At 38.2% G+C, this 27,872-nt stretch overlaps 1 protein-coding gene across 13 annotated transcripts in view; it reads left to right on the top strand.

Moving 5' to 3' along the window:
* GALK2 (galactokinase 2) overlaps window positions 1-27,872 on the top strand; it is a 136,432-nt gene that overhangs the window by 52,093 nt on the left and 56,467 nt on the right. The window lies entirely within an intron of this gene.

The raw sequence follows: 27,872 nt of genomic DNA, 5'->3' as shown, positions 1-27,872 counted from the left end.
AATTGCAAAGAGTGCAATTGCTGGAATGTATGTTAAGAGTATGTTTAATTTTGAAAGAAACGGCCAAACTGTCTTGCAAAGTTGCTGTACCACTTTGCATTTTCACCATCAATGAATGAGTGTTCCTGTCGCTCCACAACCTTGCCAGCATTTGGAATTCTGGATTTTGGCCTTTTTAATAGCTGTATATAGGTATTTCATTGGTGTTTTAATTTGCATTTCCCCAATGATATGTGACGTGGAGCATCTTTTCATATGCTTATTTGTCATCTGTATATCTTCTTTGATGAGGAGTCTGTAAGGACTATTTTTTAATCAGACTATTTGTTTCATATTGTTGAGTTTTAAGAGTTTGTTGTATATTTTGTATAATAGTCCTTTATCAGATATTTCTTTTACAAATATTTTCTCCCAGTATGTGGCTTCTCTTTTTATTCTCTTGACATTGTGTTTTGTGGAGCAGAAATATTTAATTTTAATAAACTCCAGGTAATTAATTCTTTCTTTCATGGATTGTGCTTTTAGTGTTGTATCTAAAAAGTCATTGCCAGATCCTAAGTCATCTAGGTTTTCTCCTATGTTATCTTCTAGGAGTTTTGTAGTTTTATGCTGTACATTTAGGTCTGTGATCCATTTTGAGTTAGTTTTTGTAAAGGTATAAGGTGTTTAGATTCATTTTTTTTTGCATATGGATGTCTGGTTGTTCCAGCATCATTCGTTGAAAAGACTATCTTTGCTCCATTATATTGCTTTGCTCCTTTATCAAAAGATCACTTGACTATATTTATGTGAGTCTATTTCTGGGCTCTCTAGTGTGTTCCACTGATTGAATTGACTGTTCTTTTGCCAATACCACATTGTCTTAATTACTGTAGCTTTATAGTAAGCCTTGAAGTTGGATAGTGTCAGGCCTCCAATTTTATTCCTTTCCTGCAATATTGTGTTGACTATTCTCGGTCTCTTGCCTCTCCATATAAACTTTAGAATCTGTAAATAACCGCAAACTAACTTACTGGGATTTTGACTGGAATTGCATTGAATTTGTAGATCAAATTGGGGAGAACTAATGTCTTGGCAATGTTGAGTCTTCCTATCCATGAACATGGACTATCTCTCCAGTTATTTAGTTCTTTTATTTTGTTCTTCAGAGTTTTGTAGTTTTCCTTGTATTGATCTTGTACATATTTTATTCAATTTGTGGTTAAGTATTTCATTGTTTTTTTGGTGCGCTAATGTAAATGATATTGTGTTTTAAATTTCAAATTCTAGTTGTTCATTGCTGATATATAGGAAAGTGATTGACTTTTGTATATTAATCTTGTATCCTACAGCCTTGTTGTAATTGCTTGTTAGTTCCAGGAGTTTTTGGGTGGTGGTTTTTTTTTTTTTTTTTGATTTTCTACCTAGATAATCATGTCATCTGTGAACTAAGACAGTTTTATTTCTTCCTTCCTAATCTGTATAGCTTTCATTTCCTTTTCTTGTCTTACTGCATTCACTAGGACTTCAGTAGGATGTTGAAAAGCAGTGATGAGAGGGAACATCCTTGCCTTGTTCCCGATCACTTTAACTTTTGAAATTCATTGTCAAATTGTATTCTAGAAAGATTTTACCAACTATAGGTGACTCTTGAACGACACAGTGGTTAATCTGCATATAATTTCTAATTGACACTCCCTATCCCCATTTCCTTCACATCCATGGATTCAACCAACTATGGACAGACTATGCAGTACTGTAGTATTTACTATTGAAAAATACCCATGTATAAGTGGATCCATGCATTTCAAACCCATGTTGTTCAAAGGCCAATTGTAATATGCAGCAACATTGCGTGAGAATCCATTTCCCCACAGCCTTACTAACACTCTATCAATCTTTTAATTTTTTTTTCCCAGTCTGATAAATGCTGTCATGGGTATATCTTTGATTATTAGATGGATTAAATAACATTTCCATGTCTTTTATTCGTCACTTGCATTTTTTTTTTTTTGACTCTGTTGTATGGCTACTCAGCTCATTTTCTCCTGGAGTATTCATTAATCATCTTCTTATTATTCCATAAGAACTCTCTCTCTATATATTAAGCATTAATATATTATATGTTGTACATATCCATCCCTTTTCAAACTAGTTTTCTGTTTGACTTCTTTTAAACTAATAATTCTGGGGCAAAAGTCACTGTAGTCATATTTAAACAGGCACATAGGATGAGATCATTGTATGTACATTCAATTTTATCTTCCTTGAGTTGAAAATACTCTACACCCTTTAATTTCATTTTAAAATAAAGCACTTGGACACAAAATAGGCTGACAGACTCAGGGATTTTTTAGTTTCTCAGGAATAAGCCACGTGCTTCATTAAATGAACCCCAGGGCTCTGGTCTATCATATGTTTGACCTTGTATCTTTAGAAGCTTACTCAAGGGAACTAAAATTGTTACTGATTTGTATTGTAAGTAGGAATATTTTCCTAATAGTAAGATATGTACTTTTGAATCATGAATAATGCAACTTAGCATCTGTTTAGCACTTAGAGAAATTCAAAGAACTTTACAATGATCCATATGCCAGGCCACTTAACTCTATAAAATAAGGTCTGACTGCCAGCCTCTTAGACCATAGTCCTACCTCTCTCTCAGAGACTTCTTGGAGCCTAGCTACAGGATTATTTACTTGACACTTTATGGTATATCAAAAAGATATGGCAGATTTTTACTTTTATAACATGTTAATGTTGCCTTTACTTCCCTGTAAGGTCTAAAAACACCAAACAACAACAACAGCAGCAACAATACAACAATATTGTTTGGAGGGCATGGTCATTGGGTGGATGAACCCAGGTTCATTCAGCCCTTCTAGGGCTTGGGTGAGGCACTGGTAATTGACAAATGGAGATGCCTTTTTAGTATTGAAGGACATATAAATCTGTTAAGAATAAAAGAAGTGTACCCAGTCTGGCAAAAAGTAAACCTTAAAAATTTTTCTCCCTGAAGTTGTGGCATAAAGAAGGCAATTAATTGGATTGGATTAAATTCGTGAATTATTATCACTACCATCATCTGCTAAATAGCCATTTTCCCCAGTTATTAGTATTATATTTGAATGAGTTAAAGAAAAACATAACATGACTACTTTGTTCCAAAGAAAGCAGTACCTTCTCCTAGGAGAATGCATTTATGTTTACTCTGAGAGTATGAGACTAAAAAACAGACCTGGGTCTGATTCTGGCTGCTGCTACTCTCCAGTTTTATAACTAAAAGTCTCTGTCTCTGGGTCTCAGTTTCCTCACTGGCAAAATAAGTGAATTTAGACCCCTAAATCTTTGAGGACCCTTTAGCACTAAGATTCTGTGATCTAAGAGGTAAATCAATTCTTAAGACTGATCTTTTGAAGAGTTGCCTAATAATAATGAAACTCATGCTTATATGATCCAAATCTTCTAGTGGATTTTTTAAGATTCTAGAGTTTAGTAACAAATCATTATTGGGAAAAAAAAACACTGGAAAGCTCTATTCAAATCCTAGCAATATTGGAACACTGTGGGTTAAGGTACTTGTTATAGTGGAATGATATAACATGACACTCCTGGTATTGCTGATTGATGTTTCTATCCCCATGAAAATACCTGCTGCATTTCCTTTTTCTCTTTCTCACAATTACTTTGCTTAATAGACTTGCCAATTGGGAATTTGTTGGATAAAATAAACTTGATAATTTCAGTGCCCACTAGATGGAGATACTGGGGTAACCAAGCTCCTGATTGACCACACACATTTTTACTTCTGGGTAGATGCTCTTAGTTTTAATTAAAATAAATGAATAAGTGAAAAAGGAAAATAAAAAGGAAGGAAAAACAAAAAAGTGGGGGTGAGAACTGAGAGTGAAATCCAGTTTCCCATGGCTCTCAGGAAAGATTCAGATACACCATAAATCATTGTGAAGCATTTCAAAGTTGCACTGTGTATTTCCTGCCATTAAAACTAAGTGCATTGACCTAATTTGCAAATACCCACACCCCTTGAAGTGATTGTGGTTAATTTTGTATCTTTGAAAAATTTAATGAAAACTCATAAGAAAGTTTCATTTATCAAGTTTTCCTATTTCTCAAATTTGATTTTTAGAGTTAGTCTTTATAGACATAATTTTTATTTTCTTTTTTGAGTATTTTTTCCCTATTAAATTTTTAGTAGTTCACTCTCTTAAAAACACATTGAGCAATTTATAAGTTTTACTGTTTCAGAGTTGGGATGCATTTTAGCAAGACTGTTGTGACTTTTTTGCAACTTAATTATTCTGAGTCCTTTGATGATTATAAAAGCTAGAGGTTGGGGTGAAAACCTGGATGAAAATGCTAGGAGTAAGACTAGAAAAATAGTATATTTATGGAACATTTTACCGAAGCCAGTAGGCAGTGAATAATGCAGGTGTATAAAAATAATTTAATAATATTTTATCCAGGTATCCCCCAAATAAATAACCAAGGAAAAAAATATTTTACAAATTACATTTTCCTTGGTTACTGAGTATACTAGATGCTTTAGAAGTACTATTGGAGATTATTTAGAATTTGGATGAATGGATATAATTTCTTAATTTTAATAGTAGCAGGATTGGTAAGGGACCAGAAGACAGGAAAGTAACTTGGCCTGATCATGAAAACTAAGGGTGGAATTAAAAGAAGGTGATTTCAGCTCAACATCTCACAGCATGGTATGGTGGGAAGAGCACGGCCTATGGAGTCAATCAGACCTTGGATTCCTAGCTTACACCCTCAAGAGCTGTGTGACCTTGGCACATTACTTAACTTCTGAACCTGTTTATTTGTATGTAAAATTGGGGTAACAATATTTACCCAGTAAAGTTGTTGCGAAGATTAATGTGTATAAATACAGAGCCTAACTCATAAGTGGTAATGATCACTACTGTTATCATCACCACATTATAAAGATGATGATAATCATGTAATAATAACTTATAATTCTCATTCCAATTAACAAAAGGTGTATTTTCTCTGCAGGTGAGGCACTCTGGGTCACTAGAAAATGATTAGGGCTAGTTTTACTGGAAGCCTTTTTATTTTCCTTCTGACTCTAAGATGCAGGGTACCATGAACCCCAAATAGATTAGGATAGTAAAAAGAACATTACTTTTCATTTCTTTATTCAACAATGTTTATTGAACCAGTCACTTACTAGAATTTGGGCCAGAGCAATAAAGTAGGCAAGGAGCTAATATTCTAGAAGGGAGAGACAGATATAAGAAACAAATAAACCACCAAGATACTTTCATATGGCATTAATTTCTATCAGGAGAATGAAATTTAGCAATGATGGAGAATGACTTGGAGAAAGGCTACTTTTGGTTATGTGATTAGTACAAAGAATTAAAGCAAGAGAAGTGAGGAAGAGAAAAAATTACCAATTAAAACAATTACCAGTTGTCAGTAAAACTGAGTTTTATTGTGGGTAGCAATGACTTCATGATGTAGGGAGTGACATTTAAGCTGAAACATATTATTAAACATTTTATTTATTATTTTAATTATTAGCTATTTTGAACCTTTTTCTCTGGATAAAGTCTACTCTGTTGGTTTGCAAACTTTCCTCTTGAGGAAATTGGTAGTACTCTTTGGGTGCAGTCTTGCTGATTCTGCCAATAAGGAGCCATCTGTAGGTGCAGAGAGCCATGGTAGAGTGGGAGCCATGGTAGAGTAAGGTACTTCAGGGCCCTGGCAGGTAGGCTTCTCTCCCACTTCCGTGGGATGTCTAAGGTTAGGTGAAAGTAGAGTCGGTAGGTGTCCCTCAAGGGCAGCCTTGTACGTTTCTGAATTGGGATGTTCTAGTGGATTTCCAAACTTTGCTTTGATGAATCTCCTTTCCCATTTTTTTGTGGGAGTTCCAGTTGGAGGTGAACACAGGGGACAGGAGTACCATTCACCTCACTCTGTCTAGGGAATCATAGATGGTCATTATTAGATTATAGCCTTAACATTCAGGGAAAAAACAAAATTAAAGAGGTAAAAGTGTACCTATAGAATTTCTAATCAATTTTTTGCTTAGTATTTCAAACATCTTGCCTTGCTATAAAATATAAAACACTGGACTGTGAAGCTATTCTTCTGAAGCTGGCCTAAGAAAGTCCCAGACCTTTGACACTGGTTAGAGTTAGATGTTGTAAATACTGCTGGTTGCCTGGTTACTTAATTTTTATTATCAGTCCTATTCTGTTGTCCAGTGTGGCACACTTTATGCTTTTTACCCTTATATTACAACTTCGTCATATTTCTCTGGTTATTATTTCACTGTTATATGGTAAGAGATCCCACAATAAGTGACTAAAATGAGTAATGTAAAAGCTGGAGTTCCTATTGTTTTTCTTTTTAAATATCTTCAAAAATAAATCTTTCAAAGAGTAGAATTTTTCAGAGAAGGAGGAGGATTTGTTTTTTTGGGTGTCTGAATGGCAAAATTGACATTTGCTAAAGTTTCATTTCACACATGTAGACTATTCAACTGCCAGTTTGGCAATTTGACATGTTAAAGTAATTTACCCTATAATTAAATTATTTCTCATGGAATATCATAACTTCTTTGGAGCAATAGTGGGAGCAGGAGTGGGGAATCCCATTTCATTTCATTTCTTATTACAAACAGGGAAAGTTCTTTAAATTCATCTTCTAGAAACCCAGGTTGTGCTGTTAATACTCGGGTGCCCTGCTCTGTATCAGCACCAGCATGGTCTTACTAAGGACAACATAAGAGGAGTTTGGCTTTTTTGGGTATCACTTTCAAATGATACATTTTAATGAGTGCCACCCAGGTTACTCTTTGACCAATATGTTGACTTAATTATTTTAAGCATGCAAATAAAATATAATTGTTTCAAAGATCTTGGGTAACATCCCATGTAAGAAGACGTTCTGGGCCAGTTGTTCATTTTGACTGTGTTTATTTAAATCAAGTAGGAGCAGGGCCCCGTGGAACTTTATGTGTGGTCATCAAAGCCCGTAATCTCCTATAATTTAAGTAAGTTACAGGGAGGGTAAAACTGGTCATGACTCCTGTGGTTACAAGGACATCCAGAGAATATCTGATTAATGTTTCTTCTTATAAAATTGTGTTATTGCTTTGTAAAATACATGCAAAAAATTCAATCAGTAAAGTCTAAAATTAAAAATATTTAAAATTCTATGTGCTATAAAGAATTCTACACTGTAAAAAGAAGAAAGTGCTTGTTTTTATTTTTATAATTTAAGTTGTATTTATGTTCATTTTTATGACAATATTTAATTGTCAGTTTTTATAAATATTTTAATTTTTCAAATAAGCTTGCTGTGGTTAGGAAAGGAAAATTTGGCAATAAAGCAAAAAATTTTTTCAGAAAAAAAATTTAAATATAAGTTTCCTTTAGGAATAATTCACAGAAACCTATGTTTTAATGCAGGATGCCTTTATATTTAGAAGTTTTCATTGATTTGCTTAAAATTTTTTGCATAACATTGTAAAGTATGATACATTATTACTTGTTGACAACAAAGTTAAATATCACACATATAGGCAGATGGATTGTTTTTTTGTTGTTGTTGTGGCCGCGCTGTGCAGTTTGCGTAATCTCAGTTTCCCAACCAGGGATTGAATCCAGGCCATGGCAGTGAAAGTGCCTAATCCTAACCACTAGACCACCAGGGAATTCCTAGATGGATTGTTAACGTAGCGCTTAAAATTTTTTCTCAAAAAATAATTAAAATTAAAAAAATTAAAAATTAAAAAATTAAAAAAATTAAAAAAAATAATTAAAATTTATTTTTTAAAATGAAGTATAGTTGATTTACAATGTGTTAATTTCTGCTGTACAGCAAAGTGACTCAGTTATACACATAAATACATTCTTGTTTATATTCTTTTCCATTATGGTTTATTCCAGGATATTGAATATAGTTCCTTGTGCTATGTAGTAGGACTTTGTTGTTTATCCATTCTATGTATAATAGTTTGCATCTACTAACCCCAAACTCCCAGTCCATCCTTCCCCAAAGCCCCCCTTCCCCTTGGCAACCACGAGTCTGTTCTCTATGTCTGTGAGACTTCTCAACTTTTTATTATGAGAAAATTTCCAAATGTATAGAAAAAGTGCATGAATAGGCAATGAACGTGCATGTCTTTCACCTCAGTCCTTATAAATGTTTTGCCACATTTGTTTTATCTTTTTCTCTACTTTTTTTCCTGTACCATTTGAGAGTTAATTGCAGACATAGCCCCTAAATACTTTATCTCCTAAGAACAAGGCATCATTCAACATAACCAACTATAATTATCACATAGATATAATACTGTTACCTAATATGCATATTATTTTGTATTCATATTTCCCAATTGCACCAATAATAATGTCCTTTATAGCTTTTCCTCTGTTTTTTCTTTTTCTTTCTTTCTTTTTTCTGATCCAGTCATTGCATTTAACTGTCATGTTTCTTTAGTTTTCTTTATTCTAGAACAATTCTTCAGTTTTTTTCATTTTTCATGATATTGACATTTTTGGAGAGTCCAGACTTTTTTTTTTTTTTTGGTCAAGCTTCCTCAGTTTGGGTGTGTCAAGATAGTTGCCTTATTATTAGGTCAATATTCACTTTTTTCCCCCAGAAATACGTAGGTGATGTCCTTCTCAGTGAATCACATCATATGATATCAGTTTATCCCATTATACTTGTTTTTTTTTTAATACATAGAGATAAGTAGAGGTCTGCTGCCTATCCAAAAGAACGCCTTAGTTTAGGTATGTGACATAAATTCTCTTTTTTATAAAGATGGATTTTTTTTGTTAATAATAGTTAAAAATAGTTTTTAAGGTCCTTTAAAGGTGAAAATAGATATTGTAACATATTTAGTCTTCTATTATGTGTTTGAATAACTATAACACTCAGTGCATATCTGTTGAATGAATGAAAATACTGATGACTTAAAAATCACAAATTCTCAGCTTTGTCAAAGAATTAAAATCCTTCATTGTTGCACTGCTATTTACGTATTTTTATGTTTTCTTTCATTGTTTTGTTTAGGAAACAAAATGTACTAAGCTTGGAATAAACTGTTTGAGATGTCTAGCATAGAAATAACCCAAGCAAATGTAATTTTAAACCATCACTGTTTATATAGGGTCACATTATTTCACTTGCAGTTACTCAGGGTTTGTATATATCACATTTCAGTATAATGACATGGGCAGGCTCCAAAGAAAATACCAGGCAACACGAATTTAGTTTGACTAACAAATATTTACATGTCTCCCTATCTCTAATTATTGTAATCTTTTAAGGGGTTTATGCTACACAGGCTTAATTCTTTAAAGCTTTATGTTAGAGTAAAAGAGGTTAATTAGTAGTATATCTAACTGTAAAAGTGATACTGCAGCCCGTCTCGATAGATGTCATTTTAAGCCAGAGCTTCTGCAGAGAACAGGTGGACTCAAGAGCCCTGACATGGGCAGACGGCTGCCTGTCAGGTGCATGCTGTCTTGTGTGTATTAACCTTTTCTTCCTTCCCAGGTGGGTGGTGTTGATAGAAGTCAGAGTGGTCATTTGATCTTTTAGGATTCTCTAGTCATTAGTTGGTACATTATAGAACAGAAAAGATAAACAGTGCTGCCCTTTGCTTGTAAGGCTGGTGCCTCACTCGCAGGAGGCAGACAGGTGGTTGTACTGCTGGCTAGTGAACTATTCATGCTTTTGCTTGCTCAGTACCACCGTGTCAGTTGGCATGCTTCTGTGGGATGGCCATCTGGAACTGTGGGTTAAGTCTGTAGTCGTAAAACTGTTTAAGGGACGCCCTCCCCCCACTTGCCATCAGACCTAGATTTAAAGCTCCCTGGCCTTTCTGACCACAGTGTAACCTCTAACTGCACTATTGGGCTTCTTACTTTGTATTGCAAGATGTTTCCCTCTAGACTCTGGCGAGGTCTTCAAGCACAGAGACTATACCCTCCCTTTTTTTAAAACTGAAGTATAGTTGCTGAACAATATTGTATAAGTTACAGGTATGCAACATAGTGATTCACAGTTTTAAAAGGTTATACTCCATTTATAGTTATTATAAAACATTGACTATATTCCTCATGTTGTAGAGACTATCCTTTTTTACTCTTTGGATCCCCAGTGTGCAGTCTGGTGCCTAACTGAATTAAGGAAAAAAATGTGATCTCATTTGCAAAACGCTAATTTGCTGGCGATACTGTAAATAATTATTTGGGCTTTTTATTTAGTATAATCACTTGAGAGTCTATCAATCTTGCAGCTAAACTTAATCCAGAGGATTTATTCATTTATCTGTTTTATTGAAGAGTTATTATCTTCCAGGTAGGACTGATCTGCCAAATATCTCTCTTTCCTCTCCTATGGCTGATATCCATTCTGAGTAGATGGAATCTGTGCCACACTGGTTGTTAAAAATGTGACTGTAATTCCTGGTTCCAGGCATTTGTGCTAGGTGCTAGGTTTCTTAGTTGCTAATAGGCTTCGTCTGTCATATACATATATGAAAACATGTCCCATAAATCTAAGCATGTGAATTAGCAGAGTTGTCATAGTAATGGTACTAGTAAAGACTATCCCTCTTGGGACCCAACTTGAACTTTCTGAATTTTATCCCCTGCCTCTTACATTTTCAGGTGAAGGAGTTATTACATAGGGAGGTGTTCAAGGAGCAAAACAGGCAATGAAACTGGCCCTATTCCTATACTACATAATTGGCTACCCAAAATAGAGGTGTTTCTAAAGGTGTGAATTTCTTTTTATGGATGTGGAAACGTCTCTTTTATCCCCAGCTGTATTCTTCATACTTGTGTAAAGTCTCGTGCTCTCTTAGTTTTATTTTCTACTTCCTAATTTCCTCTCCACTGGAGAAAGGAGATGGGTATTATATAGCCTTTATATATAGTTATAAAGTAGTAAAGTGGGAGTTTTTGCTTGTTGACCGGAAATTTAAGATCAATTAAATATTTTCTAATTGTAGTGTTATAGTTAAAATATATAAGTATTGACTAAAAGTAATGGAAATGAGAATATGAACAGTTTTTAAGCGTGAGTTTCAGTCTTGAGAGCTAGTTGATGAGTTGGGGGTTTCTAGAGCTATAAACAGAAGTGGGAAGCAGCCACTGTCTTAAATGGGTGAAAATGTATTTTTAATAACTCCAGTTGTTTTGTGATTTCATCAAGAATGATTATAGATTCCTTGAAATTTAGTTTTCTTATTATAAAAGCAATATATTCTCATTATAGAACACTCGGAAATTTAAAAGTGTGTTAGTGTTAAATTTAAAAATAACCTATAATCATAACAACCAAAGATTGGACTCATTGTCGTCTTGAGTACTGTGATGAAAATAAAATCTTATGAAAATATTACAGTTCAAGGAACATACATTTAGTGCATGTGTTGATCCAATTAGCAAAATTTTATAGAATGTCTACTTTGTACCAGGCACTCTTCTAGGCACTAAAACAAAGTGCTTTCCCTCATGGAGTTTACATTTGATAGGGGGAGACAGAAAATAAATGAAAAGGTAACATAAGATGGTAAAAGCCTTGAAGAAGGAAAGCAGGGTATGAGATGGAGAGTGGTAGGGGGTATTAATATATTTTAGGGGGATGGGGGAAAGTGTCTGATGAGGTGACATTTGAGCAGAGATTTCAGAGCAAGAGCATTCCAGGCTGAGGGAATGGTAGGTGGAAAGAACCTGGAGTGGTGTGGGATATTGATTTCTGGTTGGCTAATAATTATGGTCAACATTTATTTTGCACTAACTGTATTCTAGGTTTTTAAAATCTTTGCAGCAACCCAATGAAATGAGTAATTATTATAACTCCCATTTTGCAGATGAGGAAACTTACATGCTTTAACCACTGTGTTGTACTGATAAGTGCTATGATAGAGCAGAGAGTTAGAGTATGTAACTCGATTCTAGGAGGCCATGAAAATTTCCCAGAGGGGTTGCTGCTTGAATTTAGTCTCAGTGAAAGAGCAATTAGCCACAGTTATGAAAGTGAGAAGAGTATAGAATTCTGGTCTTATTTATCCCCCTGCTTTATCCCCAGAACCTGTAATAGTACCTTGCTGACAGTTGGCACTCAGTAAATGTTTGTTGAATGAGTGGAGGTGGAACAGCATTTGCAAAGAGGCATAGAGCACATGGGATATTCAGAAAACTGAAATTAGTTTGACAGGAGCATGAACTATGTGTTAAAAGCAGCAGCAGCTTATGGTAGAAGAAATAAGCAGGGGTCAGATCATAAATCTGTTTTTGTGAAAAGGCAGTGAGGTATTTTGGCAGCACATATATACTAAAAATTGATAAGCTATGGAGGAGATGGTCTTGGAGCCTGGGGGAGGAGAAAATGTAATTGTGTGAATAGTTCTCTCTCTCTCTCTCTCTCTCTCTCTCTCTCTCTCTCTATATATATATATATATATATATATATATAAAACTATGAAACAGAATGTTTAAAATTGTTTGACTGTTTGAATATTCTTTGGGTTTCTGTGAAGGTAAAATATTTTTGAGTGCAAATGTGAGTTATTGAGACTCTTGCATGCAAGGAAAAACAGCCCACTCAAGGGATAGGTCCTGGAATGCAAAGGTGAGTATATCAGTTAGCTTTTGCTGTGGAATAAACCCCCCCAAAACGTAGTGATTCAATACAACAACCATTTGGACTGGATTCAACTTGATAGTGCTTTTGCTTGTCTTGGCTGGTCTCATTCACACATCTGTTCTCAGCTGCTGGTTAGCTAGGCAGTACTGCTTCTGGGTTGGCTGGTTGTCAGCTGGGATGATGGAAGCAACTGGGCCACATGTCTCTCATCATCCACCAGGCTAGCTCAGGCTAGGGAATAGAAACAGGGAGGGGAAGGCTTTGTGGCCATTTTGTAGTCTAAGATACTGGTTATAGCTGGATTTCAAGGATGGACAGAAACTTAAGTGTTAGGTTTGCCTCTGTCACTTGCCTTGCTCTCTTTTTCCTTGTCTGTTTCATTCCTCTCTATTTTCAGACCAGCTTCCTCTACTTTTCTGGTACACAGTAAAAAACATGACTGCTGACAACTTCTAAGATCCTATGAACAGATCCAAATTACCCCCCGCAAACCGATTCTTTCTTTCCCCATTGGGAAGATTCCCTTGGAGAAGGGAATCTAGAAGGGAATCTGGTTAGTTTGCCTTTGATACAGTACCCACCCCTGGATCTATGACCTGTAGTGGGGTGGGTGGGTTGGGTGCTTGTATGGGTGGGTGAGAAATGGCAGATTATAGTGTGTGAAGCTGGCATTCAAGATCTACATTGCTATAACCTTGGGATGGTAGGGTGCGGGGGGGAATGAGAAAGAGGGGAATGGGCAGTGCCGCCAGAAAACAGTTGAGATGAAGACGGGATGGCTAGACATACTTCTCATAAGGGTCCATTACAGTCAGTTTTATAAATAATGTAGTAACTTCAGGGGCCTGAGAGTAGTGGCTGGGACCTCGGAACAAGAGGGATATGACCTATTTTAATAATATTTTTATAACACTTCTGATACCAAATGTGTGGGATTTTTCTGACACCAACCGATTCTCTAACTCTCCAGATACCAACTGGGTGTTCTACAATCCATTCAATTCAATTCAATTCAGTTTTATCACTCCCTGGAGTTAGTGTCAGATCCTACAAGTTAAGGACTCAGTCCCACAAGACTGACCCCACTTCAGGTGCCAGTTGCAAGTCTCAGGTTGTCACCTGTTCTTCTGATCAACCAGCTATAAAGTTGGGAGTTCCCACAACTCCCTCCTCAGGTTCAGTCATTTTCTAGAATGACTCACAGAACTCAGGAAAGCTCTACACTTGCTTCTGAGCTTGGTTTATTATAAACAGTACAACTCAGGAACAGCCATATGGAAGAGGTGCATAGGAGAAGGTATTGGGTAAGGGAGATGCACAGAACTTCTATGCCTTCTTCACGTGTGCCACCTGCCAGTGCCTTGATGTGTTCACCAAATCAAAATTCTCTGAACCCTGTTGTTTAGGGGTTTTTATGGAGGTTTCATTCTGTAAGCACTATTGATTAAATCATAGGCTGTTGGTTATTGATTCAATTCTAGGCCCCTCCCCTCCCTGGAGGTGACAGTGGGGGTGGGGCGGGGGTGGGGGCTGAAAGCCCCAGTACTCTAGTCCATGCCTTGGTCTTTCTGGGAACCAGCCCCCATTCCGAAGCTATCTGGGAGCCCTTAGCCACCAGTCATCTCTCTAGCATATAAAAGACACTCATCACTCCAGAGATTCCAAGAGCTTTAGGTTTTGTGTGCCAGAAACTAGAACAAAAAATCAAATATTTATTTTTAATTATATCACAAAGGGTAAGTTGGGGGTAGGGAGAGAAGACATGAGAGTGCAAAGAAAGAAGTAGGATTCAATCACAGTTGGAGGGGCTGCAAAGGGTGGCTAGGAAGAAAACGTAGATCCGCTCACCAGATGGGGGGAATTGAGAAGGGCTTTTCCTGGCAAAGGTAGGGATTAAAGAGGAAGTGGGACGAATCCACAAGAAGCAAGGGCCTTCAGACATTCCTGTAACTGAAGACATGACTGCTTTGGCCTGACTCTGATGGGTTAGATTTTTAGCCTCATTAGAAAGGACTAGAGAATCCCAGCACAGTTTCAGGCTGAAAGTATTAGGAATCAGATTTTCCTATGCAGACTGTAGGCAACTTGTTAATATTTAATAAAAGGAGGAAAGCTGGATTTGTAAATAAACATTGGCCTATAAATTACCTATCTGTAGATTGCTATCTGAGATTTCCCCTACTATTAGTTTATTACTGTAAGTTAAAGTTGCTAAAAATTTTGGACCATGACTCATGTAAAACATGTTTTACATTGCAGTGTAATATATAATACACATGGGCAAACATACTCTCAAAAGTTTCACAAAACAATACTTACCCTTTCTACCTGCAGTACTTTCCATTCCATTACCTTTCATTCCATTCCCTTCCCTTCTATTTAAAAAGCATATTTTGAACCACCAAATTGATTTCATAATTAGGTAATGGGTTGCCACCAATTGTTTGAAAACATTGCTCTAAGTGGTTTCCTAAAATTATGATGAGCTAAAAGCCAGTATGGAGGAGAGGTGTAGGAGCAAAGTTAAGGGGTAAAAGTCTTCTGTACCAGGGTCTCAGTTCAAGATAGGGAAACACCAATCCCTTCAATAATGGCAGCACACAGAAGTGTAAGGAAGAATGAACTCTAAAGCAAAAGAGAGAAAGTGATATTTCACTCTCCAAGATGTGCCAACGTCATGATATGACTGAGAGTGACTGAGCAGTTTCAGGGTTTTTATTTGGTACATATTCATTTCTTAGGTGCAGATTTTTGTCTTGAATATGGTAGATTAGTAGAACAAGATGTTGACATCATATATTCATTTGTTCATTTATTCATTCAACATTCATTTTCATCAGATAGGGTAGATACTAGAAATACAGAGGTGAACAGGCACACGCTCCCTCCCCTCATGGAGCTTAGACAAATGGGAGAGACCAATGTTAAACAAACATACACAAGTATCTATATACAGATTGTGATAAATGCTGTGAAGGAAATAGACTATAAGAAAGAAAAACAGGAAGAACCCAGTTTATATGGGGAGGGATAGATAGCTTTTAGGGAAGACCTCGTGGAGTAAGTTGAGATGTGAAAGCTGAGTTGGAGGTGTCAGGCAAAAATGACTTATTTTTCAAAGTAACTATGTCATATGTTGTCATAGGCACAAAGTATTCCAGAATGTTTTGAAGAGCTAAAACTTCAACTGTAGGAATAAGTAGTATATCCTTCCAAAGTAGTGGAAGGAAAGACTCATGAAGTGAGGAGGGAAAGTGAGCAGAGCTGCCATCCAATGCACCGGTGGTCAGGATAGTCACTAATGTTGCGGGCTGCTGTTTGGTCCAGCAGCGGAGAGTCCATTATCCACCTTGCAAAGCAGCCAAGGACCATCCTTACTGGTATCTCTTGGAAATGATCATTGTCTTTTTCTCCCCTTCTTTCCTACCACCCCCTTTTAGACAATGTTAGTGTCTCTTGTTCCATCTTTTGACAGTGTGTAAAGTGGATGTGTTTTGTGACAAATTACCTTACCAGTTGGGTACATCTCCTGGTCTAGGTTAGTTTCTGTTCCATTAGAAATTATTTACCCTTCTTTGAAACCTTCTGCCAATGGTTTGCTAAACTATTGGCTGGCATATCTGTATTTACATCTGGGAGAGTGTTTGTTTCTATTTTCATCTTAGTCTTTTGTTGAACACGGTATTTCTGACATTTATAACTTTGGGGAGTGTCAGGAATGGCTATGTGTTGGTACTCAACAAGGAATGAAAATCTAGAGAAAAAAATTGCAATCAGACATTTATTTTCCAAAGGACAAGTTTTCTTGGTCAGTTTTTCTGCCTTTTGGATTAGATTCTAGGTTGGCAATAAGATCGTCCATTCATGAAACCAGATATTGGGTCTTGGCGCTACGTTTGGTTCTCTACACTGTGAGAGGACGGTGTGTTCTGTCTATACCGCAGTGTGTGGTATAGAGCTCTGAATACATGTCCAAAATGCTGTGTAAAAGATCACATGAATCTGTCTCTAGCTGCCCTTGCATGGGATATGTCATGCAGTGCAGGGGGGACCTAGTAGATTGCATGGAAGGTGGATGTAAGCTGCTGTGGTAGCCCCAAGTTGGCGTGTGACTGAAAGGGCCTCATGAAGATGAAGGATGGGGACTAGAGACGTGCCTGAGAATCCACATTTTGGGAGATAGGCCAGAATGGATATTCCTTACTGTTTCATGAAGTTTTTTTACTTCCCTCTCCCACCCCAAAAAGGGCAGGGAACCCTCTCTTTTTTGGAAATATGTTTTGAAGCAAGCAGGAGTTCCCTAAGTCAGAGTTGTACTGATCCTTTTGTCTCTAGGGCTTCTATTTTTATCTTCATCTTTTGTTGAATATAATATTTATAATATTTCCCATCTTGGGGAGAGCGAGGAAATCTATAGTTTACACAGCAGTTGAAGTTAAGAGGTTCCTGTGCCTGAAGCCCATATCTCAGCGGCCCTCTCCCTATGTGCTACTTATTGTAGTCACCTCCCAACCCAAGCAAAATTCTGCTCTTCAACATTCATAGAAGACAGTTTTCTAGCCTCCACTTGAATATCCCCAGTAATCTCATTGCTTCACAAATTAACTCTTTTCATTCTTGGACCATTTTAGTCATTGGAAGAATTTTTCTTATGTTTAATCACAACCTGCCCTTTCTATCTCAATCCCCAGTTTTCTCCTTCTGTTGCTATTAGAGTGTTTCAAAGTTTAAGGAAGCTCTCCTGGCTCCTCACACATCTACTATTCTTTCACCAGTTCCTTCTGGAATATGGTCACAGGACCTCCTTGCCATTCTTAGTCTCCCTTGTTAGAATGTACTCTATCATTATCATTCCCCTACTTAATATGACTATCCACCTGACGCTTGTTATGTCTCAATTTTTTCTTTTACTTGTACCAAGTGCCTATTTACTTTCTTTTGAAAAAAATTCTAGGAATTATATGACCAAGAATATTTATTCAATAAGGTTAATAACTTAGAAATTAAAAACCAGGGCAAAGGAAAGAAGAATGAAAGCACACCATCTGTTAATTACTTAGTATAATTGTTTTGTTTAACTGTATTTACTGAGATTACTGGAAGCCAAGGTAAAAAGGGAAACATAGTAATTTATATAGGTCTTGTGATCAGAAGAGAGAAACCATTCCAGTTCTTCAGAGGAGGCAGTGTTTTCTCTGGGGGTACTAAATTCTAAAATGCATTTCTCACATGGATTCTTTACAGCACACAAAGCATAATGAAAATGACCACTCCAGCAGTCTGAAAACAAATGCAAAAATGCTGTTCATGTGACTGTTTCTTACAATGACCTATATAGTAGATGCTCTTGACATAACGTTTGAGCACAACTCAAATATCCCTTGTAACAACTCTTTTAACGCTCTTCACCATTTCCTGACCCTAAAGGTTCTTCCCACTTCATGTTAAAGTCTTTGCGAATTGAATACTGTACACATAAAATCCTTTCTCCCAGGCAAACGTGTCTGCCGAGTTATGGATTTGGTCAAGCTAGATGATGATTCATGGGAGTTATTTTTTTCTCTTTGGGTTGGGTCCATTTCTGTACAATTGGAGTCATATGAGGAAAATTAACAGGTGTTAATTTGAACAGTTATGCTGGGGGAAAAAGAATAGTTAATTATCTAATGCTTCCCCCACTCCTTACCTTCCCCCGGAGAGTCCAGATTGGCTTACAATCAGATTTCCTGCAGTTCGGACCTTGAGGGTGGGACAGGACAGTGCCGCTCAAAACTCCGCATGAAGAACCCTCCCCCCCCAGGGAGTGGGAGCATCCCTCTGACCATGGGCAGGGTTGTGCAGTTCCAGGACACACTTGCCAAACCACAGAGATTACGGGCCTGCTGCCCATCCATCATTATCATCATTACTTAACATTCTTCAAAGGTCAGAGCCAAAATAAATGGTCAGCTAGCCAAGCGAGTGACACCAGCCTTTACCACAGGCGTGTGTAGGCCCCTTGGTATTTAGTAGCAGTGACTTGGGTCATGTTCTTGTCTGAGTCCATCAATGTGGCCAGGCCACGGCCTCCTGCTGTCTTCCCACAACAACTTTTTTTTTTTTTTTTCCAATTCCGTCTCACCTCCTCCCCTCTTCCCAATAATAGTTACCTTGGTATGTGTTTGCTGGCCTTTCTTTCTTTCTTTCGAATTTAAACAATGAAAGGGATTGAATTAATTGTGCTAGTGAGAGATAAAAGTATACACAGAAGGCTTTTGGGGGCTTCTGAATTTTGGGTTCCTGGCTCACCTTTGAAACTCCACTCCCCTTAGGGGTAAAGCATAGTATTGTGGTCGAAACCTTAGAGCCAAGATTCTGAGTTCAAATCCTGACTCTGCCACTTACTAGCCGAATGATCTTGGGCAACTTACTTAACCTCTCTATGCTTCAGTTTCTGCATTACAAAATGCATTTATTAATGAGAACTTCCCTCATGGATTTGAAATTTTATAGGTCATGAAAAGTGTTTAGGACTATGTCTGACTCAGTGTATTAGCTGCTATTATTATTATTAGGCTGCATAAATCTTACCAAAATGTCAGCCTTATATTGAGATCCCTCTGGGTGTGGCTGTTTGGAAGGGAGGTGTGTGGGATTGTATTTGGAGACGGATAATGGGAGAGTGCTTCAAGCCCCAAACAGTCCAGCAAGGTAGATTTTTTTCTTTCTAACCTGGGGATAAGATGGAGTGAAATTGTGATTACTCAGAAATATCTGCATCCTAGGGCCCCATGGTCAACTCCGTTGTTAATTTTCACAGGAGGGATATTCAGTTCTGGTGTGGATACATTTTGCTCCATGTGCTTACGGGGACCCAGTGTCTAGGCACAGCCTCCATTTTCTGAGGCAGGCGGACAAGGTGGCCTGGTGGACTTTGGAGCCAACCCTATCAGGCTTTGACTCTTAGCTTAGGTTAATTTACTGACCTTTTCGAGCCTCAGTTTCCTTCCCTATAAAGTAGCAATTATAATTTTGACATTTCAGAGTCATTTTGGAGACTTAATAAGATAGCACATATGAAATATCCTCATAGTATCTTGCCTTAGAAGACATGTGACATCTGTTAGCTTCCTTCCCTTTTTTCTTCCTATTCTTTCCTGTCTGCTTAATTTATTAAGAAAGCCCCAGTGAGGACTTCCCTGGTGGTCCAGTGGATAAGACAGCACACTTCCACTGCAGGGGGTGCAAGTTCTATCCCTGGTCAAGGAAGTTCCACATACTGCGTGGTGCAGCCAGAAAAAAAAAATAAAAATAAAGCCCCAGTGTAGGAGAATTTTTTAGAGGAGTGCTTTCAAATTTAATGTGACTCAAAATCACCTGGGGCTCTTGTTAAGCTACAGGTTCTGATTCAGCAGGTCTGGGGTGAGGCCCGACTCTGTCCCCCAGTGACACTGGTGCTTTGTCTGAGGCCCTCACTTAGAGGACCACAGAGGGAACTATTTTCTTTCCTCCCTTTGCATCTCATTACCTGGTGGATTCATGTTAGCATTTTAATAGTCTTACCGCGCATATCTGCACATCCAGGATTGTCATTTATTCAAGGTTGTATGTTACAGGCACCTACGAAGGTTTTTCCTCATCCAATACAGGTAGCAATGGTTGAGATCTAGAAGAAACCTATCATAGACATTTTCTCATGTTACCCATGGACCTGGAATCCCAAACTGTTTCACATAAAATGCAGTGTTCCTGCCTTGTTGAAGGCCTCCTCTCAGAATCTGGGCCCCTCCATGACTCAAGGTTGCAGGTCAGTTAGGTTAGGCAAGTGGTACTTGTTCTTTCTTTACAGTTTGAAGGGAGATGACTTGAAGACTGTGCTTCTGCCCTCACTAAGCACCCCAGATATTTTGAGAGCCACATTCCCCAATTACTAGCCTTCTCCAGATTCATTAGATTATGTTCTCTTCAGTGTACACGGATGGAGAAGTCCACTTTTCTTTTTGTGTGTGTGTGATATACACTCGTGAGTACATACTCTTTGATGGTTCTAGATTTTAGCAGGTTTCTCAGATTTACTTTTGAGAATCCTCTTCAGTGTTGTTTCTTTGTGGTTGCTGACTTTTTAAATATTTGAACTCCTCCTTTGTCCTTTCCTGCATTATTTACTGGAACTTTTCAGCCTGAACCATCAGAGTCAGTCGCATCTGCTATGTTCATTTGGGAACTGGCTGTCATTGTCCTCAGGCAACTGTTCTTGAAGTAAAAAATCTGAAAGTTACTAATCTCTGTGAGTTAGAGATGTGAAGAAGAAATAATAGCCTCCTTCTTCTTCTTTTTCTAATTAAAGCAAGCCTACTCCCCCCCCCCCCAACTTAGAACACTCCAAAGTGTCCACAAGTTAGAGTTTGGTCATCAGCCATGTTACAAAACAAAGCAAGTCTATCTCAGTCTTTTTAAAATTTACCTTGGTGCTGTTTCATGAAGTTTCTCCTACTTGGCTGGGGTCTTCCTGACAGGTTTGCCAATTTGGGGAAGAATTTGAAAATAGCCCCAAGTAAGAACCCAGGCATTTTGAAAGTTAAGGTGGAGAAGGATTGCAGGGGGAGAAAGTTGAGAAAGTATCTGAGGCAAAGAAAAGTCAGAGGAGCCATTAACATTTTCACCTTATCTAGATATATCAGCCAGGGTCATGACAAGAAATAGCACACTCAATAATCAAGGGCAATTTATTTCATAGCGACTATTTCCAAAGGTGTAGTAGGTAATGAGGACTAGTTGTAGCTGAGCTGTTATGCCCTTGTGTCTGAAGGTGATCTTGGCAGCGTGACCTCACTCCCCCCTCCCTCATTCCCCATTTCCTGCCAGAGTCCTCTGCTGAAAAAACCCAGTGGAAAGCAGAGTGCACAGGAGCCTCTCGATATAGTTGATGCTGGGCAGCCTCCTGGGCAGATAGTAGGATGGAGGTGGGTGGACAGCACATCTAGGGGGCAAATCATTGTCTGGCACACTAGTTTTACACTTTCTTTTGAAGGACTTGTTCACCTGAAGACATTATCAATATTGTGAGCTCCTTGAGGGAAGGCACTGAGTGACCTGTCCACTTATCTGTAGGATGCTAGTATTTAAATGACTGTTGAATGAATGAATGGGGCTGTTCATTTCCTTCTTTTCTCTTAACTTGCACTTGTCGGTGACCTACAATAGCTGGATGATGGTGTCTCAATTAGGGTCTGTGTTCTTAACAGCAAGGCTTCCCATAGGGAAAGATTAACATTTTCTGTCTACATAATTATTCTACTTTTAACAATCTCATTAGTAAAACTGCTAAACAAAAATAAAGTTTACTGTATTGATATCTTGAAGTCTTTTGTATTTTTATTGTCTTTATAAATGTCCAGTTTTAGCTGGGCAACACATTTATGAATCTTTAGCCCTTCTCAGTGACTATTAAACCTAACCCTGTTATTTCTGTTATTACTGGATCCCCACTGGTCAGCAGATGGGTACACTGTTTAATTTGGGAGGCCATGTGATTTTTGGTTCTTTCCCAGGCTGCTTCAAGAGAAGAGCCACACAGAGGGCTAAAGTAGCCTCATTAACTATCTTCAGTAGCTTTAAAAGAAGATCCATGAATAATGCCAGGGTTCTCCTAACTGTCCAGAGGGCAGGAGTCAAAATAGAAATGAGTTTATTGGCTACAAACTGCGGAAAAATTTCTCATGTAGTCAGATTGTCTTCTGACAATCTGGAGATTGGAGGCGCCTGGGGTTCTTGACATGCTCAGGTGTAAGGACAGAAGAAGATATTGATACATTGGTGGGAGGGGAATGAGTCCCTTCTTCATTAGAGCTTTGCTGTTTTTGCCTGAGGGTTCTCAGGTTGCCTGTGTGTTGCGGGGAGGGGCTTGGGGGATAGGTGAAGGGGGTGAACCTCAGAATCCCTCAGGCATCAGGGATCCGGTCCTCGAATTTGATTTGGTTTGTTCTTTTTTTTTTTTGTTATACACCAATGCTCACAGCAGCTCTATCTACAATAGCCAAAAGCTAAAAACAACCCAAATGTCCGTCAACCGACAAATGAACAAACAAACGGTGGTATAGGCATACAATGGAATACTACCAGCAGTACGAAGGGATGAACTACAAATGACATGGATGGATCTCAGAAAGAATTATGCTGCCACAAAAGGCCATTAGGAAACTTTTAGAGGTGATGGATAGGTGTTCACTATCTTGTGGTGATGATTTGATGGGGTGATACATGTGTCAAGCTTATTAAAATTTATACTAAATATGTGTATGTCACTTCTACCACAAAAAAGCTGCTAAAAAATAATAGAGTTCAGGTACACACATCACCTCATTTTCCCTCATGTTAACAACTTATATATCCATAGTGCAATTTTCAAAACCAGGAAATTAACATTGATACAATACTATTAACTATACTATAGACCTCATTCAAACTTCGCCAGTTTTCCTCCTAATGTTCTTTTTCTGTTCCAGGATCTAATCCAGGATTCTACATTGCATTTAATGGTCTCTCCTTAAGCTTTTCCAATCTGTGGCAGTTCCTCATTCTTTGTCTTCCATGACCCTGATACTATGAAAAGTCCTGCTCAGTTATTTTGCAGTCAGTTATTTAGTACTTTCATATCTATCAATTTGGGTTTGTCAGATTTTTTTGTCATGATTAGATTGAGGTAATGCATTTTTTGGCAAGAATATCACAGAAGTGATGTGTCCTTCTTTATGCATTCTATCATGATGTTGATATATCTTATTACTAGTGATTTTAAACTTTATCATTTAGTTGAGTTGCTGCCCGATAGATTTCTCCACTATTTTTCCTTTTGTAATTCATAAGTGTCTTGGAGTAATTTCTGTAACTGTTCTGTTTCTCTTCAAACTTTCATCCATTTATCCATTAGTGTATCTTGCCTGTAAGAACTGTTACTATGATGTTTGCCTAATAATTTTTTATTTATTGATTTTTTTAACATCTTTATTGGGGTATAATTGCTTTACAATGGTGTGTTAGTTTCTGCTGTATAACAAAGTGAATCAGCTATATGTATACATATATTCCCATATCTCCTCCCTCTTGCGTCTCCCTCCCTCCCACCCTCCCTACCCCACCCCTCTAGGTGGTCACAAAGCGTGATTCGGTTTGTTCTGGAAGTTAACTTCCGATAGGCTTCTTTCCATACACTTTTGTTCATGTGTTTTTGACAGCTCCTTCTTATTCTCATGAAATCTCTTGATATTTTACATAATTCAAGTGTGTATGGAGTATTCAGTGTCTTTGCACGTCACTCTGCCTGATTATAACTCTTGGAGCACATTTTACGGTTCTATTTCCAGTGTCCGCAAGGATAGAAAGGGTGAGGCAGGCTCACATGTCTCCCTCACATCACCCAGAATGATAGGCATTCTCTGCTCCCGTTTACATCCCCTGCTGTTAAGGCCCCTCCATTAATTGTTCTCTGAGTTCAGGTCATGCCATCCCTGGCTCAGGCTATGGGCCTAGCACTGATTTTTGCTTATTGTCAGAGGCATGCAAGTTTTTCCTTAAACAAGATTTGAAATTAGAAAAAAATCTTTTGTGTCTAGTTTCTTCACATCTCATAACCATTTAGGATTTGACCTTTTTGCTTTTAGTATGGGGGTGAAGGGCTAGGGCCACTGGGGAGCCGCCTGTGGGCCTGCAGTTGAAGTTTATACTACAGGCATGTTTTGTTTGGCAGGCAGGGACTCCCCCCTCCACGCCTCTTCCACCCTGCCCACCTCCCCCCCTCCCCCTGCCCCCCAATTTAGACTGGGATGCTTTATTTTTTTTTAATTTTTATTTTTTAAGATTTTTATTTATTTATTGGCTGCTTTGGGTCTTCATTGCTGCGCGTGGGCTTTCTCTAGTTGCGGTGAGCGGGGGCTACTCTTCATTGTGGTGCGCGGGCTTCTCACTGTGGTGGCTTCTTTTGTTGCGGAGCACAGGCTCTAGGCACGCAGGCTTCAGTAGTTGTGGCATGTGGGCTCAGTAGTTGTGGCGCACGGGCTTAGTTGCTCTGCGGCATGTGGGATCTTCCCGGACCAGGGCTTGAACCCGTGTCCCCTGCATTGGCAGGAGGGTTCTTAACCACTACACCACCAGGGAAGCCCTAGACTGGGATGCTTTAAATGGAACACACATTCTCCTGTGTGTCTCAAGCTCCATTACAGTTTATTGTTGAATTGGTTCTCTTAGGGACACCCAGAATCTTTTAAGTTCTCTCTTTCCCTGAACAGTTTAAAAAATTTTTTTTTTTTTTTTTTTTTTTTTTTTTGACTGTGCCTCGAGGCTTGTGGGATCTTAGTTCCCCAAACAGGGATTGAACCCAGGGCCATGAGAGTGAAATCCTGGAATCCTAACCACTAGGGAACTCCCCCTGAACAGTTCAAAAAATGGTCCTGAGTTCCAGATTAATTAAACCTGTTTTTACATTTGGCTTGGGATTTAGCTACTTACTTGTATAAATCAGATGATTCCTTATTCATTCTGTAAAAAGAATGAAATTTAAAATTGTATACTTCATTAGAGTTTATGGGATGTTTTTATCTAATTCACTGGATAATCACAATAATCCCGTAGCCAGGGAGGTAGGTATTTTTCTCTATATTATGGATGGGAGGTAATATAGCCTGGTGATTAAGAGTGTGGGCTCTGGGATTAGACAAGTGGAGTTTGAATTTCAGCTTTAGTAATTACTAGCCTAGTCTCAACTAATAAACCCACTCAGTTTCCTTGTCTGTAAAATGAGGAGGAGATACCTATCTTATAGGGTCATTGTGATAAGTAAATGATTAATTCATATAAAGCAATTGGAACAATACCTGGCATATAGTAAGTAGTCAATAAATTCTAACTGTGAAAACTATTATTGTTATTAATAGTCTATGAAGAAATGGAAACTCAGAAAAGTTAAGCAATCTATCTAAGGTCACCTAGCTAGTTGGCAGGAGGGTTGGGGCTTTAATCAAGATTTGGAAGCTTCTGGTACTAGTTTCTTTCCTCTATATTTACCACTGAATTCCTCATGCATTCCGGGGGGACTGTAAAATGAGTCATCCTTTCCTTCATCTTTCTTATCTTCATTTTCTTTTTGTTTCCTCCATTTAAAACTCATGGTTATTGTCTGTCCAGTAATGAGATCCACATGTCAGAATTCAGCGTGAGAGGTATCAGCAAAGTATAGGGATGTCTGCAGCCCTGCAGATGGACTCTCCTTGACAGAGATGCTGGGGACTCCTGGGGTCCCTCTGAATTTCGTGGAGATAGGTAGTCTGGAAAAATTAACCTATTTCTGGTAAAGTATACAGTTGTTGCCACGCATTCAGAGGCTTTTAAAAACAATTAACAAGCACATACTTCTTGATGCCTTAGTTTCTTTCCTCTTAAGAGGGAGAATACTTAAATTTTGGTGATCTCATTTGTCATTTCACATCCCTGTGAGGTAGTGAAAAAAATAGGCTCTGTTATTTGGTTATATTATTTGGCAGTGGGTAGGGGAGTAATAAAAGTCCAGTGTGAAAAGAACACAAACTTTGGAGTCAGGCAGATGAGGTTCAAATCCTGGCTTCTCCACTGTTTATGTCTCCAAGTCCCATTTTCCTCATCTGTATAATAAGGATAAGCAGAGAGTTGTTTGGAGGCCTAAAGGAGAGATAATGCCAGGTACTTAGCATGTAAGTATGACTGTTACTGCTGTTGTGGGGAGGTGACTTTTCACACTGGCCACTGTCACAGTTATGTAGGGACCCAGGTCTCCTCATTCCTCATGAATCGTGCGGACTTCTTCTCCTGGGTATATTGTTTCTTTACATTTTAAAATCCAAGTGTTTTGACCTTTTGATTACTAAGTTATTTTTAATGTGCCTGTTATGGAAGATTGCTGGTTCTGGTGTGTTCATTAGGCCACGCACAACACCCATTACGTCAAAATACCAAGCTTACCTCGTGTCATGAAGCAAAATTAATGTTAGTGAATCCAACAAGGAATATGACACTTACAGGATCTATCAAATGATGTTTGGGCAGCTATTCTCAGAAAGTGAAAGCAGCGGGTGTTTTTTGAGTATTTACTTTGTGCTCGGCATTGTGTGAGGTAGGGGACCCAAAAGAAACGGCTATTTTATCTGTTTCTCACAGGACTGACAATTTTCTGGGGTAAATAGATGTGATTGAAACCTGACACTATTAAAGAGCAATAATGAACACTATGTGATTCAGTCTTATTAGTTAAGTGGGCTCTGGTCTGGGCACTGCATGGGCTCTCATAGACTGATGGATAAACACACAAGGAAGGCCACACTTAAAGCATGGTTTGGTAAATGAGCATAGAGTTATATACAGGGAGCACAGAAGAGGGATTATGTGGAGTGTGTGTGCCTTTGGGCGGTGGTGAGGGTTCCAAGGGAGAGGTGACACTTGGGTTAATCCTGATGACGAGTGGGGGATGCTGGAGAGAGGAGTACTGAGTGAGGAGGACAGGAAATCACAGTTTTAAAGGCACTGAGAGAGCCTGGGGGTGACGAGGAACAGCATTTTTCCAGTGGTCTGAGCCTAGGGTTTACGGGGTTAGTGGTGGGAGAGCAGGATGGAGGTGTGAGCAAGGGATAAGTCATTAGAGATGTTGTGTACCACAATGAGAAGTATGATCGTCAAGGCACTGGCAACCAAGCAAGCAAGAGATGATTATATCAGTGCTTCACAATGATCACTGTAGGGGAATCTTCCAGTAAAACAGGTAAGAAATAAAGGCTTGAATCAAGTCTTAGAAGAAAAAAAAAAATGAATGAGTGAATGAATAGTAGGGTAAGTGGATTATACTGTTAGTGTTGTGAGGGTTTAGAGAAGCAGGATGCCGTAGTGGGAACAGTATTTGAGGAAGACTGTGTGATGGAGGAAGATTTGAGTGGACTTGCCCATAGTAGGTAGCCAGTAAGCCGGATATTGGATGGCAATAGGATTTATATGAGAGAAGACAGGAAATAATACCAGGTTACATAAATGTGTGAGATGGTCATGGAGACAAATATAATTGGAAAAGAGTGGTAGATAATATGATTTCATGTGTAAATTGGTTGCACATTTTGGAAAGCTTTGAAATGCCAGGTTGAGGAATTTGAACTTATTTCTAGGAAATAAGAAGCCATAGAAGGAATAGGAAGCCATAGAAGATTCTTAAATAGATATTTTGACATTTTCAG

Source organism: Orcinus orca, chromosome 2 (genome assembly GCF_937001465.1).
Source record: "Orcinus orca chromosome 2, mOrcOrc1.1, whole genome shotgun sequence".
In the NCBI taxonomy this organism is placed as follows: domain Eukaryota; kingdom Metazoa; phylum Chordata; class Mammalia; order Artiodactyla; family Delphinidae; genus Orcinus; species Orcinus orca.
This window is presented reverse-complemented; position numbering and strand designations above follow the sequence as displayed.